The following is a 14,339-nucleotide window of genomic DNA, read 5'->3' on the forward strand; positions in this document are numbered from 1 at the left end:
CACAGGTAATGTCTCTCTAATGTTTTATTGACAAGTTCAATTGAGCCAATAATGTGAGCTACAGAATGCAGCGCTGCCAGACAAACACACCACTCGTACATCTGTCTGAATAGATCTTTTCTACGCATGTAAAAGTGGATTTCTGTTCAGTTACAAGAATCTCAAAAATCAGAACCAAGAAATGTTAAAAACTCCACAGCAGGATAAATCAAAAGCAATCCAAATTGGCATGCTTGTTTTATTTTATACATAGGAATCTGTTATTCATTCTCCTTCCATAGACCTCACACCACTACTAAAAAAAAAAAAAAAAAAAAAAAAAAAAAAAAAAAAAAAAAAAAAAAACCTTTATTGCTTTCACTGTAACATAACAATTAAAACACAATCAATGCCATAAATTTTTAAATATCTATAGCAACTAAGATAAAAGGCATGTTGAGTTTAGTTTTGTGCGGCTCGAGAGATGACTCAGTGGTTAAACCTGCTTATGAAAAGGACCCAAGTTCTGGTCCCAGCCCCGCATCTAATAGTTCAAGCTCACAAACTGCAGTAAATGCAACTCTGGGGATCTGAAGCCACCTGGCTCACAGGTATCTTCATGTATGGTGCAGATAAACTCACACAGACATACATGCATAACCATGAATAAAACTAAATATAACTTAGCTTTACCCTTTCAGAGGGTCTAAATAAGACTTTATCATTTTGTTTGCTGCCAAAAGGACCTATTTTAAAACTTATTTCTTTATTAATATTCTTAACTACTTCTAATTCTCAACCTCACAGGTTTAAGGTAAGCTACTATTAAATGGAACAGGTATGTCTGCAAAAGCAGTACCATTTAGATGTGTGCAAGCCAACTAATAATTCTACTATGAAGGGAGGGAGTTGTAAAAGGGAAAAATAATCAGGGAATATATTCATGTTATTAAAACAATGTCTTCAGAGAAAGGAATTTGGGGGCATTCCTGGGAGGAATATGCCAGAAGGAATAAAATGTGAAGCTTGTGGATGAATAACTGACCAAACTCAAGAAACACCTGACAGTCATAGCCAGGTACAGGTGAAGTTATGTCCACTAAAAACTTTGTTGTGGGCTGGTGAGATTGCTCAGCAGGTAGCAGCATGTATTGCCAAGCCAGATGACCTGAGTTCAACCCTGGAACCGAAGTAGTGGAAGAATACCAAGCATCATAAGTGTGCCCTGACATGTTGGCAGGCAGTCGGGTGTGTGCGCCACACACACACAGACACACACAGACACACACAGAGATACACACATACCCCACACACAGACACACATAGACACACACACCACACACACACACACACACACACACAGACAAACACAAATAAATGGTTTTCAAAAAAACCTTGTCTTCAAAAAACATAAACCTATGTTAAAGTCATTTTCAGAACATTTGTTAAAGACCAAAGCTAGTAACAATATACGTTTTAAAAATATGTACATACCTAGATAATATATATGTTTTATTTAGCATTTGAAACTAAATCTCTCAGCGGCTAGATATATCTGAACTTCATTTCCATATAATTTTATTTTCTGCCTCCAATCAGCAGTTATTAATTATCAGTCATACAACGACACTATATCGTAACAGGATTCATGTCCAGAGAAGAGCAGACCTGTCTTAAAACAATTGGATGCTACTGACATCCTACAATGTACCAGGTTTTGGGTCATCAACTATTCTTGATATGTTAAGTTTGTAAGACTATTACAAACCAAAATTTTCCAGGTGTGGTGGCCATGCCTTTAATCTCTGTATTCAGTTGACAGAGATAGTCATATTTCTGAGTTTGAGGGCAGCCTGGTATACACAGGTAGTTCCAGGACAGCCAGAGCTACACAAGGAAACCCTGCCTCAAAACCAAAAAGAAAGAAAAAGAAAAAGTAAATACTGTCCCACTGACAGAAAACCACATTTTCACCCTTAAAATTAAGTCTATAAATAAAGTTTGTTAGGTGTTTGTTTGTTTGATTGGTTGGTTTGTTGGTTTTGCTTGAGATAGGGTCTCCCCCACTTCCTCCCTACCTCCCTCTTTCTCCTTGAACTGACTCTGTAGACCAGGCTGGCCTAAAACTCACAGAAGTTCCACCTGCTCTGGGTCCCTTGCATCACCGCATCTGGCTAGAAATAAAATTTTAAGATGTGTTTTACAGATGCATCCATCTTCCAAAACAGTCAATTCCACAGGATTAAACAGTCCCTTTAAACTACTAGAAGTGAACAAAGGAAACTTCTTAAAAGACCTAGAAATACTGTTTCACTTCCTTAAAAATAAACATGAAAGAAATTTAATGTTGTCCACAGATTTTGCTAAACATATTTTCTAATCTAATTTGTATAATTTGAAGACATTTAATATTTATTATAACGCACATTCTCATTTCAACTGTCAATTACGTCACTAACAGTTATGTTCGTTTTTCTCTCCCATAACTAATACAACTGAAAAGATGACATATCTAAGCGTACAATATTATTCCTTTTAGAAGTGCTAATTTAAATAGACAAACGTAGAACAGGTATGATTCATAAGTTCTTCATAATCAAATGTCATGAACCAAAGATTGAGATTGGTGCAATATTCTAGTCAACAAATATTCCTGGACTGGACAGTCTCCTCTGTGGCAGGTCCTAAGGCACTAACAATCTAACAATGAGCATGCATGAAGTTTACTGTCTACTGAGACGAGACAGCAGACAAATGGGGCTCTTGGGATCGGTGAATACATAACAGTGTATAAGAGAGAAAAAACACACGTGAGGGGCTTCAGAGTGCTTCTGAACTCTTTCGCCCACTGTCACTTAGACACATCACAGAAGCCACTCCCTGAAGTCTCACCAAACTTCCTAAAAAAAAAAAAAAAAAAGACTTGATGGCATCGATAGACAAGCTACTTTGGAAGGAAGAAAGAACAGAAAACCTCAACCGGGTCGCTAATTAAACAGAACAGAAAAGGTCTGAAGACACAAAACAAAGTCTCTGCGCGAACGCACACATATCTATACTACAGAAAGGCCTGCAATTATATCCAAGTCAGAGAACTATGAAAAGAATCCAAGGCTGCGGTGAAGACCCCCAAAAACGAAGTCCTAAGGCTACAAAGATGTACCTGGCCACCACTTGCCCTCAGGACCCAGCACTGAGGGGAGATTACAAATCTCTCCTACCCAGTCATGATCGTCTTCCCTTCCGTATCAAGAAGCCCCATACAGAAACAGACTTAAAGCAACACACTGAGTTGTCATCCTGGGTCTACCCAATCAGCAACTACATAGTCTTTACAGTTAAATCCGTACAGGCTCAGTTCCTCCTTTTGGAAAATGTTCACGTTTAACGATGACAAAAAGTATTAACAGATTCAGAAATGGGTGGCTCCATTGTATCCCCTGGGTCGCTTGGGGTGGGTAGATAAGAAATTCGAAAAGTAAAGGCAGGCCAATATGAAAGAGAAAGGATTAGGATGGAGGGGAAAGAAATCATTCTGAGGGAGCAAGTAGACTTGAATGCTTGTACTAAAGAGGAAGCAGACCAGACCCCACACAGTGTGCCTAACCTACCCCTCCACAGCTAGGCCAGACCCCACACACAGTGTGCCTAACCTACCCATCCACAGCTAGGCCAGACCCCACACAGTGTGCCTAACCTACCCATCCACAGCTAGGCCAGACCCCACACACAGTGTGCCTAACCTACCCATCCACAGCTAGGCCAGACCCCACACAGTGTGCCTAACCTACCCCTCCACAGCTAGGCCAGACCCCACACACAGTGTGCCTAACCTACCCATCCACAGCTAGGCCAGACCCCACACAGTGTGCCTAACCTACCCATCCACAGCTAGGCCAGACCTCACACAGTGTGCCTAACCTACCCATCCACAGCTAGGCCAGACCCCACACACAGTGTGCCTAACCTACCCCATCCACAGCTTGCTGGAGTTTGTTCCAGGTTTTCTTCCCAGCCCCACGCTCTCAGAAATAAGTCTCAGACTCAGAATTTATTTACAAATGCCTTGACCATATAGCTAGGCTCTACTCTGACTGAATCATAAGTAAAATAAGCTAATTATTTTAACCTACGTTTTGCCACACGAAGGCTGGTTACCTGTACTCAGGTACCATGCTTCCTTCTCCTCTCAGCTTTCCCAAGGCTCCCCCTAACCCCTGCTCTTGGCTCTATCCCAAAATTCTCCTCTGAGATGTCCCACCTAAACCATAGGCCATCTATTCCCCGCCTAAGCCATAGGCCGTCAGATTATTGACAGGTGATACATCCATACAATATACAAGATGGTCTCTCGTCCAACAGCTTTCTATCAGGCCCTCTTCTGACTTGAAGATATACCAGGCCATTATTTCAATTGTGAAGATTCAAAATTCAGTACTGGTACAAATGGGAGTTTGGGACCTCCCCAGCCCCAGAGCTATGCAAGGCCTTGGGTTTTGCCTCAGGGGTACAAAGCATGTGGAGACTAAGACAGCACCAGAGGGTCAAATAAAACCTCTCAGCCCAACCCTGTTTGCTATGGCATAGATTCTGTCTATTTCAGTGAATTCAGTAAAGGCATGGGAGGGTTAGAGAATCCTTAATCTGAGACAGAAGATTTTCGTCCCCAGGCTGCTCATTTTGAAACTCTCTTTTCTTATTTAGCTACAATAAAAATATCTATCCTCTTAATAAAAGATAGAACCAAAACATTCTCTTGCAGCTTTTATGGGAATCCTAAATGTCCCAATGTTTACTGACAAACTCGACATCCAAAGCACACTACAAAATATTATGTATATCCACTCTCTGTCTCATTCTATGTCTGCAATATAGTTTTAACTTGTACCTCTCTGTGTCTGAGGAGCCACTCAGTTAGAGTGGTTTGGGGTTCAACATTCCATAAATTTTAAATGAGTAAAGTAAAAAAAAGGGGGGTGGTGGTGGTGGAGAGGTTTATAACTCCCTTCCTCATGGCCTCAACAATAAAAGTGCACATGGCTGGTATGTACTTAAAAATGTACTCTGTGCTGCAAGCCTCCTAACTAACAGCTCTCTTCTCAGCAAGGTCTATGGCCCAAATGAAGCCAACTCTTCCTTATCTCTCTCCTTTCAGTAAACTCGCAAATGCCTTAACTATTACCTGTTTGGAGCTCGGAGACTACTTTAGTAACATGTCACAGTCTTTAAGAAAACTACTGTAGATGAGGAAAGGGTAGTAAAAACAAACCCCCCCCAAAAAAAAAAATCACATTAAGGATAGTTAAGAGTAGCGATTTTTTAACTGGAAGGCTCTGGCACTCTGGCTCCAGCAGCCCTCTGAAGTGGACAAACACAGTTAGCCTTGGGAACACCAAGATTAAGACCATGACAGGCTATTTTAATGAATTATATCAGACAACACAGCGGCATTCATCGCCTTGAAGAACACTGCAGTAATTCTGTGGTACACTTCACAAGAGCTAGCACTGGCAGGAGAGTGCCCTTGGGGACTAAGTTTGGGGAAAAGTGGCCAGTTGCCCTTGGGAACTAAATTTCCCTCTGGTTAAGAGTAGGCAGCTGAGGGAACTATGAAAGAGAGGCCTTCCCAGAGAAACCAGGCTGTGAGCATCAGCCTGGGAGGCTTGTCCTTGCATCCTGGCTTCTGTGGCTATCAGGTAGGAGAGCAGGGTTTCCTTATGGCTTCCTGAAAGTCAGCTGGCAGTTAGTTTCTTTTTCCAAAGATGGCATATTCTCATGGAAAATGAAATTAGCTGTGTGACCTCAGGCAAGTGACGCTGGCAACTAACTCAGTGGCTGGGTTTCTGTATCTGTAAACTAGAGGAAATAATATTTACATGTCTCTTGGGGGATGGGGCGGGGTGGGGGGTAGTTAAAAGAATTAAAAGAGAAAAATGCATGTGAGCTGGCCAGAACAGCACCAGGCACATGCAGGTGCCTCCTCAGGATGAGTTCCCTTTCTTTCCTCTGCTCCTGCTCCTCCTGCTGGGCGGACAGAGGGGGCAAAACAGTAGAAGACTCATACCAGTGTGACTTCTGTGCAGGCCAAGTCTTCCCCCAGTCATCTCCACTTCTCTAAAAGCACCAGTTTGAAATCACGAACAACTATACTAACATACAACAGCAGAACCTCGGAATTTAAAGTCACATCCGACCTCTACAAACAAACTTCCCTTTTACCAGAACCGTGAACAGATTTAGGAGAAGACGCTACACAAAAGAAAGAAAGTAGAGTGAAAAAGCGGAAGTACTATTTTTAATGTCCTTTCGGAAAAAAAAAACAAAAACAAAAACAAAAAACAAAACCAAACTCTACCCTGTCCTGTGCGACCCTTTGCGTGAAGGATCCTTCTGGGTAAACATGGAAAAGGTCATGAATGCATTTGGAGTTTTCCAACGTCTCCCAATGTTTTTTCTTCTGTCCTTCCATCCTGATGTTGTTTCCTTTCCAGTGTATAAATCCTCTCTAATGATTAGATTACTAAAAACTCAAATTTCAGAAATCGAGAACTTAAAACTTTGCTTTTCCCATTAGAGTTACCATTCGTTGCTTAAACATATCATCTCTGGGCTGCAGGTGTCCTTCAGTTGTAGAGCGCATATAAGCCTACCATGCACAAGGCCCTGGGTTCTATCCTCAACAACACACACACACACACACACACACACACACACACACACTCACACACACACTCACACACATACTCAAAGAGCCATCTCTCTCAATTCCTAGAGAAAGTCCCATTTTGTACAGAACTCCCAAATCTCAAATTTTGATCGTAACAGTTTGTATCCAGTTCTAGCCCACATGGAAACCGGATTAGTATTTATTCTCACTTAAAGCTTGTATCAAGGCTTAATCCCCTCACCTCACTCTTATAACGCTAAATTGGCATCTGACATTTTTAATGAAGTGATATTTAACATGGTCAAGTGATATTTAACACGGTCACCTGTTATGTCTATGCCAATTCAACAATTAAAAGGTCATAACCACAAGCAGCCAGCTTAGCCACCATATGCAAGCATATTATAGTTACTATCAGCGATCCCACTGCCTTTATTCTAAGGGTAATTGGCCCTATGTCCGTACCTTCGAGAAGCTGATAAAAAAAAACATGAAGCAAAATACTCAAAGCAAACTACTCATACAAGCTGGCAACTCCTTAGCTCCGGGAGTTGCCCACAATCCTTTACAGAAGATAGAAAGTGCAGGCTTCAAAAGGAATAGCCCTGCCTATCATTAAACAGGCTTTCTTAATTAGAAAACTAGAGTCAGGCTAGAGAGTTGTTTGCACTAAGCTCTCAGTAAACAGTGCATGAGGCTGCCAGTCTTCCTCATCTGCGTGGATGGGAAACTGAGGCTGGAGGCTTAGCAGCAGGCTTCGAAATCTATGTTTGTGGAAAGTCTGGGCTCATCGCTCAAAACTGAAGGCAAACAAACCCATAGTTTCCTTCCACCCGGAAGTGTATTTGAACAACAAGAGGTGGGTTTTAAACTGGAACTTTTAATTCCTAGCTGCGGGAATTCCACTTGTGGGAAGTGAAAACTCTGAGGGAGAGGAAACCCTGACAGGTGAAGATTTCAATGACAACTATTCACTTATCACATGCTAATTCTATTGCCAAGTGTCTTGACAAAAATCCTAGGAGGGCCCCAGTCATGTTAATTGAAAGACAAAGGAAGATTGAAGGAAAGGAGAGAAGTGATGGATATACAGATGTCCCAATCACCTTTCCAGCCTGTGTAAGCTGCTGCTTTGCTTACCCTTACTTCAGCCAAAACAAACAAACGGATGACTCATAACTTCTAATTATCCATGTGATTATCTTCAAGAATAATCTATCTTCAAAACTAGCATAACATTACAAATTATTTTTTTTTTTTTTTTTTAGCCTACAGAAAGTATGCTTTCCTCTTCAGAACCCAAGTAACTTCTTTCTTGTTACTCGCGGTTGCCAGCCTTCTGAACTCTGAAGGCTTGCTTCTCTCTATAGTGCGCTCCTAGGGTTCTAGGCTAAACATTCACCCCTAGCATGATTCAAAATCCCCATATACATTGTAAAATGAACCATGGTTTTTTAAAAAGTCCACACCTTTTCGCCACTGTGTGAACCTAACAAAAATTGTCCTGTTTAAGGCAAGTTAATGATCAATAACACCACAAGATTTATAACGTTTTGTTTGACATGTCTGCAAGAAAGTGTGTGTGTGGCGGGGGGTCAACTACATTATCAAGGCCCACGATACAGAATATATATATATATTCTGTATATATAACAAAAAAAATGACTTAACTTCCTAGTAGTTCACATACCAGTTTTCATCACGAAAAACTTAAAACTTATTTTTTATTCCCATAGCAAAACAAAAGTTTTGTCTGTAATAAACTGCGACTTAACTTTTAGAATTTCTACACACTCAGTATACATACAGATTGAACATTAAAGGTCAATAATGAAAAAGAAAAAAAATGACATCAGTATTTGTAAGGAAACCCTGGTGAGATCTCTGGTCTCTCTGCTGTCCATTCCCCCTTGGATAACCAGACAATATACTTAAAGCCCTCTTCCTGTAGTCAGTTACGTGCAGCCTTCTCCATCATGAGAGTCTTTCTGTTAAAAGACCTCCATGTCACCATCCAAACCTCAGAACTCAGTTTCCCATCTCTACAGGAAGACTTAATAGAACTCCAGCCCTTATAAAAGAACAGATGAACGAAAAGGGAAATGATATTCATTGTCTCCCAAGGACCGAGCTCCTGGTTCCATTCTGGTGCCCAATTTTGACCTTCCTCTTCAGATACACTTGAAGAACATTCGACAACCAAATGTGAATCTGCACAAATGGAGGACTTGTCATTTTCATTCTCTCGAACAATCACTATTTATATAATATTGCTGGCCTCATAAAAGGGAATCCGTTACCATCAGAAGTTCCAGCCCTCGTTTCAGCATCAGATGCAAACAGGAAAGGGAAACAGGATCTCTTTCCTCCATTCACTGTTTGTCCATCCCAATGGCTGCACAGATCCTAGCTCCACCCAGCTGGCTGCCTCATCCCCTGACAAGCCTGGCTTTTACCTTCCTCCTGTCTCAGTCTGTTCTGGTGTTAGGTTTCTGACTGTTGTTATCTAAATATTACTGAAAGACCATGCTCATCCCTGGGTTCTTGAGAAACTACAACTAAACAGTTCAATTTACAGATCCAGGAAGGGCCCTACAAATTCTGTTCAAAACAATTCATTAACTCTCCAACAGAAGTCAGGATATTTTAAATAAATATGTTGTCTCCGGTTGGATAATAAGGGCACACAGGGTTTTGCTAAGAACAGCAAATGCTTTTTCCTCAGCCATCATCCCTGAGTGAGTAAAGCATCATTGGCAAATGAAAAGCGCATTGATCAGGGCGTTTCAGTCACCTGAAAGGAAAGGTAGAAAAGTACAGAATAAACTTCATCCTGCCACATGAACAAAGCAAAGTCAACAAGTTAAAGCAGTCTCATGGACTGGAGGAAAATGGCTAAGGATATGGAACTTGTTTATTTTACAGAGGGAGGATGAGAAAAGAGGAGAAGGGGAAGGGAGTGGGGGTGGAGAGAAAACCCAAGTAACTAACCCACACTTTAAAAACTGTGTCAGGGAAGCCTAAATCTTAAAACATAAAAGAGAAAAGAGACTCGTTGCAGTTTAAAATGAGCAATTTTTTCCTGATTAAAATTTAAATGCCTTAAACATTATTTTTAGCTGAATGATCTTTTAACTTCATACATCAAAGTGTTATTGCTGTTCTGGAAAGACAGGAGTTGCTTGCCATCTTCAGACTTACAAAAAAAAAAAAAATCTAACACCTTTAACCTCCTAGGTCCTAAGCCACTCTGAGTTAAAATGATCTTCTGCTGGTGTGCGATGACATGTATGTGGTTAGTAATAAGCTCCTTTTCTCTCAACTGTCTCAAGAGCCAAGGATGGCATATCTATCCTGATCTCCCTATGTGTTCCACTAGACTGACATATTTTGCCTCATCTGTCACCTTCCTCAAAACTCTGCTTTCAGATATGAGTTAATTCATTTTTAGTTGTCCTCAATGTTCTAAAATAGTGACGTCTGACAGAATTAATGCAGTGCTCCAGTTCTCTCTGTTCGGCTGATATTTAATTAAAGATCTTGGAGGCCATCTTTCAGGCTACACGGTTAAAGGAGGCGCGTTACTTCCTCCTTGGACAATGTGATAAGCCACATGGCAGAGGCTGCCTCCCTCAGGCCTTGTGTTTAACAGACTGCTTTACTGCACACAAACCTCCAGCAGCCCAGGTTGTCACTGTGTGTCACACTGACTGTGTTCTCAAACACCTGACCCCACATGCAGTGACCACATTCTCTCTCACCTTCTCAACATCTAAAATGTTGGTAGTGGCAACACTCCTCCCTCTATATTTTTTTTATCATTGCTTTTGTTCCGCCCCCCTCCCAGAACCTCAAAAGGCACTGAGAACACTTATTTTGTAATATTTCTTGAACCTCTAGTAACACAGAAAAATCTTTGTGCAGTCAGAGACTCCTTGGAGCATAAGCTAAAAGAAGGTGTCTTAAAAAAAATTTTTTTTAAATTAATATCTTTTGGAGACTAGCCCACTTGAGTTGATATGTCATGATTTTCGGATTCTGAAAGTGGCCTGGATTATTTAAATTGGCACTTGCTTGTGCATTACTTAAATAATTGTTCTCCGCATGGCCTTTGGAAAGCCTGAACTTCTTAATCATGTTTTGACTATACAGTAACCATAAGGGACATGTCAACGTAAGCAAACTCCAAGAGCAATAAACTAACAAGCAGACTCTAGGTGGTGGTATACGTATTATTATTTTTTTTTTTTTAAACACAGTGTTTTGCTCTTAAAACTGGAGGAGTCAAGAGAAGCCCTGGCCTCATCCACACACATTTCTCCGTTGCTAACGCACAATATTTTCGGATATCTCGATCAGAAAAACTCAAGTTCTACAAAGTTTGCAAACACAGATTGGTGGTTCTAAGTCTTCTCGTACCCAGTAAGCCTGGTTTTCAACTATCTTAAAGGTACTTTAGGGAACCCAACTGTACACAAGCAGCAACCGAACTGCCCTCCTTAGAGTTTTTAAGTATATTTTCTTCATGTTCCTTGTACTTGAAAGGCTTAGTGTGGTGAGAAGTCTCCGTGGTAGAGTATAAAACAGGCTGGAGTAAGTATCCAGTCTGCAGGTACTGCCTGCTACCTTACTGACTCTCTTTTGTCTATAGTAACCAAGTCCTATATAGAAAGTTCCTGTGGGTATTGAAGTCAGGCTTCCAGAATCAATTAAACCGTAGTGGACATTAACAAACTGCTGGGCAAGAAAACCAGGGCAACTCACTTGGAAGTGGAAGATTTCAACATACTGTGGACAGCAGCCACTCTTGGGGGCCATGCACATTGAAGCACCGTTCGTTTAAAACGTCGACTTACTTCACCGTCTCTTAGACAAAGGTGGCAACCTGATGATTAACCACGGGATAATTGCATCTGGAAGATGCCGCCCACTTGCTAAACCTATGATTCACTAATAAGCGGGTTCAATGTAATTCATAACTTTAAAGAATGAATTACTGAAGCCCCTGTTTTACAAAACCCAAGAAATACAGACTACACATCATTTAGGCATATATTCATATATACAGACACAGACAGACAGACATGCCGATCTTGTTTTACTTTTAGACTCTTATTCATTCTCTCTCTCTCTCTCTCTCTCTCTCTCTCTCTCTCTCTCTCTCTCTCTCTCTCCACGGTTTTCTCTCAGTGTCACAATCAGTTTACATGAGCAGAGAAACTCCAGTCTGGTGCCACCAAAAAAAATGAGTTACAAGTTCTTGCACCTAATAATGTCCGGACTTTCCCCCAACTAAAAATGACCTATTAATTTTTTAAAAAAAAAAAAAAAGTATTTTAACGTAAAATTACCTAACGTTCCGTTCTTCATTTACGACCGCCAGAATCCAATTAAATTACTGACATGATGGAAGGTAGTAACTCCTGGAATGTCTCAGAGATCAACATGTGTCAGACTCACTGCCTGTCCGCCTTTTAAACACACTGGATTCCTTTGTTCCTTCAGTCTGAATATCAACTCCTGATTAAAATTTGGGAAAGTACTTTGGAAAGGATGGGAAGGTCTGGGGAATGTTTGCACGTTAGAGGGTTTCCTCTAACAACAATAGTAGTAAGGAGGACAGTGGCACCAGAGACAAGAGCGGTCTCTCAGGACTTCACCAGGCTCACGCGAGTGAACCCCCTCTCGGATGCTGGGGGAACTGGGATGAGGCCTCGGGTGAAAGGGACCTCGCCCTCCCTCGGCAGGCGGGGAGCTCGTGCCCAGCAGGCCGGGCCTGGGGCTCAGCGCTGTCCCTTCTCCGAGTCACTTTTCCCGGCTGGGAATCCGAGAGCACCGCGCAAGGGAGACGCCGGCGATAGGCGGGGAGCTGCGCGGGCGCCACCGGAGCACCGCTGGGCGGCAGGACCGAGCGGCAAGGCAGCCAGCGCCCGGGGCTCGGGGCCAACGGGGGCAGCCGGGCGAGCGGGCGGGCGAGCTCGACCGGGGCCCCCGCGACCCGGCCACCCGCGTGGGTCCGGGCGCAGAAGACCCAGGGCGGCTGCGCCCCTCGCGCCAAGGCTGGCACGGACGAGCCCGCGGCTGGGAACTCCACAACTTGGCGGCTGCGCCGGCCGGGCCCGCGAGTTCCCGGGGAGAGCCGGAGCGGGGCGCGGCGGCGGGCTGTCCCCGAGATCCGTGTCCCCGGCGCTCCCCGCGGGCCTCCCCCGGCCTCCGCCGCCCTCCACGGGCCGCGCACCCAGGCCGTGCCCGGGCGGCGCGGCGTCCGCTCCGCGAGCTCCGCACGGAGCCCGGGCCGCGATCGCCACTCACCGAGGCCGCCTCGGCTCCGGGCCGCCGATCCGCGTCGCTCCCTCCTTCCCCGGTGAGCCGTGCCCTGTGGCCGCGCGAGGCCACGGGCGCTGCGCACGGGCGGGCTGGGGCCGGCTCGTCCTCCGCCTGCGCCGCGGTCGCCGTCGCCTCCCGAGTTCGGGGCTCTGCTGCAATGTCTGCGAGGCTGACTTTGAGCGCCTCGCTCGCCGCCCGCCCGCCGCAGCCGCGCTCCTCCCTCCGCCGCCGACTTCGCGGCGGCCGGGTCCCTCCCCTCGCTGCTCCACGCCATTCAGCTCTTCAGCCAAGTTTCTTAACCCTTTTCTGCCCCTCCCTCCCATTGTCACCCGGGCCGAGCGCGCACCCGGCGGCTCGCGGGAGCCGGGGAGCCCACCCGGCGTCTGCAGGCCTCCTCGCTTGTGCTCCGGGTGGGGGTCCGGGGCTGAGCGGCCTTGAAGACAGAGAGGACGCGGTTGGACCCGGAGAAGGAGGGGGCGCTTTGCTCCCCGAGCCGGATCCCTGGCTTCCCAGCCCCGTCCGGCCAGCCGCCTGGACAGATTCCCCGCTAGGGGCCAGGCGATCGCCCATGTCACCCATGCCGGGGCAAACGCTGGGGGCACCACAGGGGAATCGGGGCGCCTTAACTCTACCCCAGGTTCCCCACCTAGGGGCTGGCACCTTAAGTGTCTCCCTTTTTTTTTTCCCCGTTTCACCCCACAAGCACGCGTTCTCTTGGCGCCCTTTACCCACCCTCAATTTCCACCTCCTTGAAATCTGTGTCCCGCTTAAATCCCGGAAGCTTACGGCGCTATAACTCTAGGTCATTTTGACCACCCCCATGTTCAGCACCTAGTAGGACCCAGGGATAAATATGGCATGGTTCCAAGCGGAAAACTGGGAAGGAGACCTGAGGAGTACACAGCTCAGCTCCCTAGACGGACGCAGGACCCAGGAACCTGGTTTATCTTCAGCTGCTTTGTCACTGTGAAGTCCCCAGCAGGGTCTGCCCGCCAATCTGCACAACCCCCAGGAAGGATCTGACCCAACAGGACTGGGAGATGGGCTGTCACTTCTTTAAGCAGCTCTGCTGGGTTCAGGAGTCTCAATAAATAACAATTACATCACGAAGCCAGGGTGGCAGTGCAGCGAAACCTGGGTTTCCTGCAGCCTGGTCTTCCTGAACCCGCCTCTAAATTTGAGGGGGGCTAACAGATTGGTAAAGCGAGAAAGTGGAGGGAGGAGAGAAAAATATGAAGCCATGATCTCTTCCCCTCCTTGTGGTTTCTGCTTTAAAATTCTATTCTCTCTACTCCCTTCTTTTCCTCCTTTTAACGCTCCCCCTACCCCAGATGGCACGTTTGTTTTTGACTCTAGTATCATTCCA

At 44.6% G+C, this 14,339-nt stretch overlaps 1 protein-coding gene across 2 annotated transcripts in view; it reads right to left on the reverse strand.

The window, feature by feature from the left end:
• Positions 1–13,195, reverse strand: part of Nrip1 (nuclear receptor interacting protein 1) — an 82,935-nt gene extending 69,740 nt beyond the window's left edge. For both annotated transcript variants that reach the window (XM_076943090.1, XM_034515308.2), the window contains exon 1: positions 12,959–13,195. The gene's annotated coding sequence lies outside the window, so the exon portion shown is untranslated. The remainder of the gene's footprint in view (positions 1–12,958) is intronic.
• Positions 13,196–14,339: the final 1,144 nt, after the last annotated feature.

This window comes from Arvicanthis niloticus, chromosome 12 (genome assembly GCF_011762505.2).
Source record: "Arvicanthis niloticus isolate mArvNil1 chromosome 12, mArvNil1.pat.X, whole genome shotgun sequence".
NCBI lineage: Eukaryota > Metazoa > Chordata > Mammalia > Rodentia > Muridae > Arvicanthis > Arvicanthis niloticus.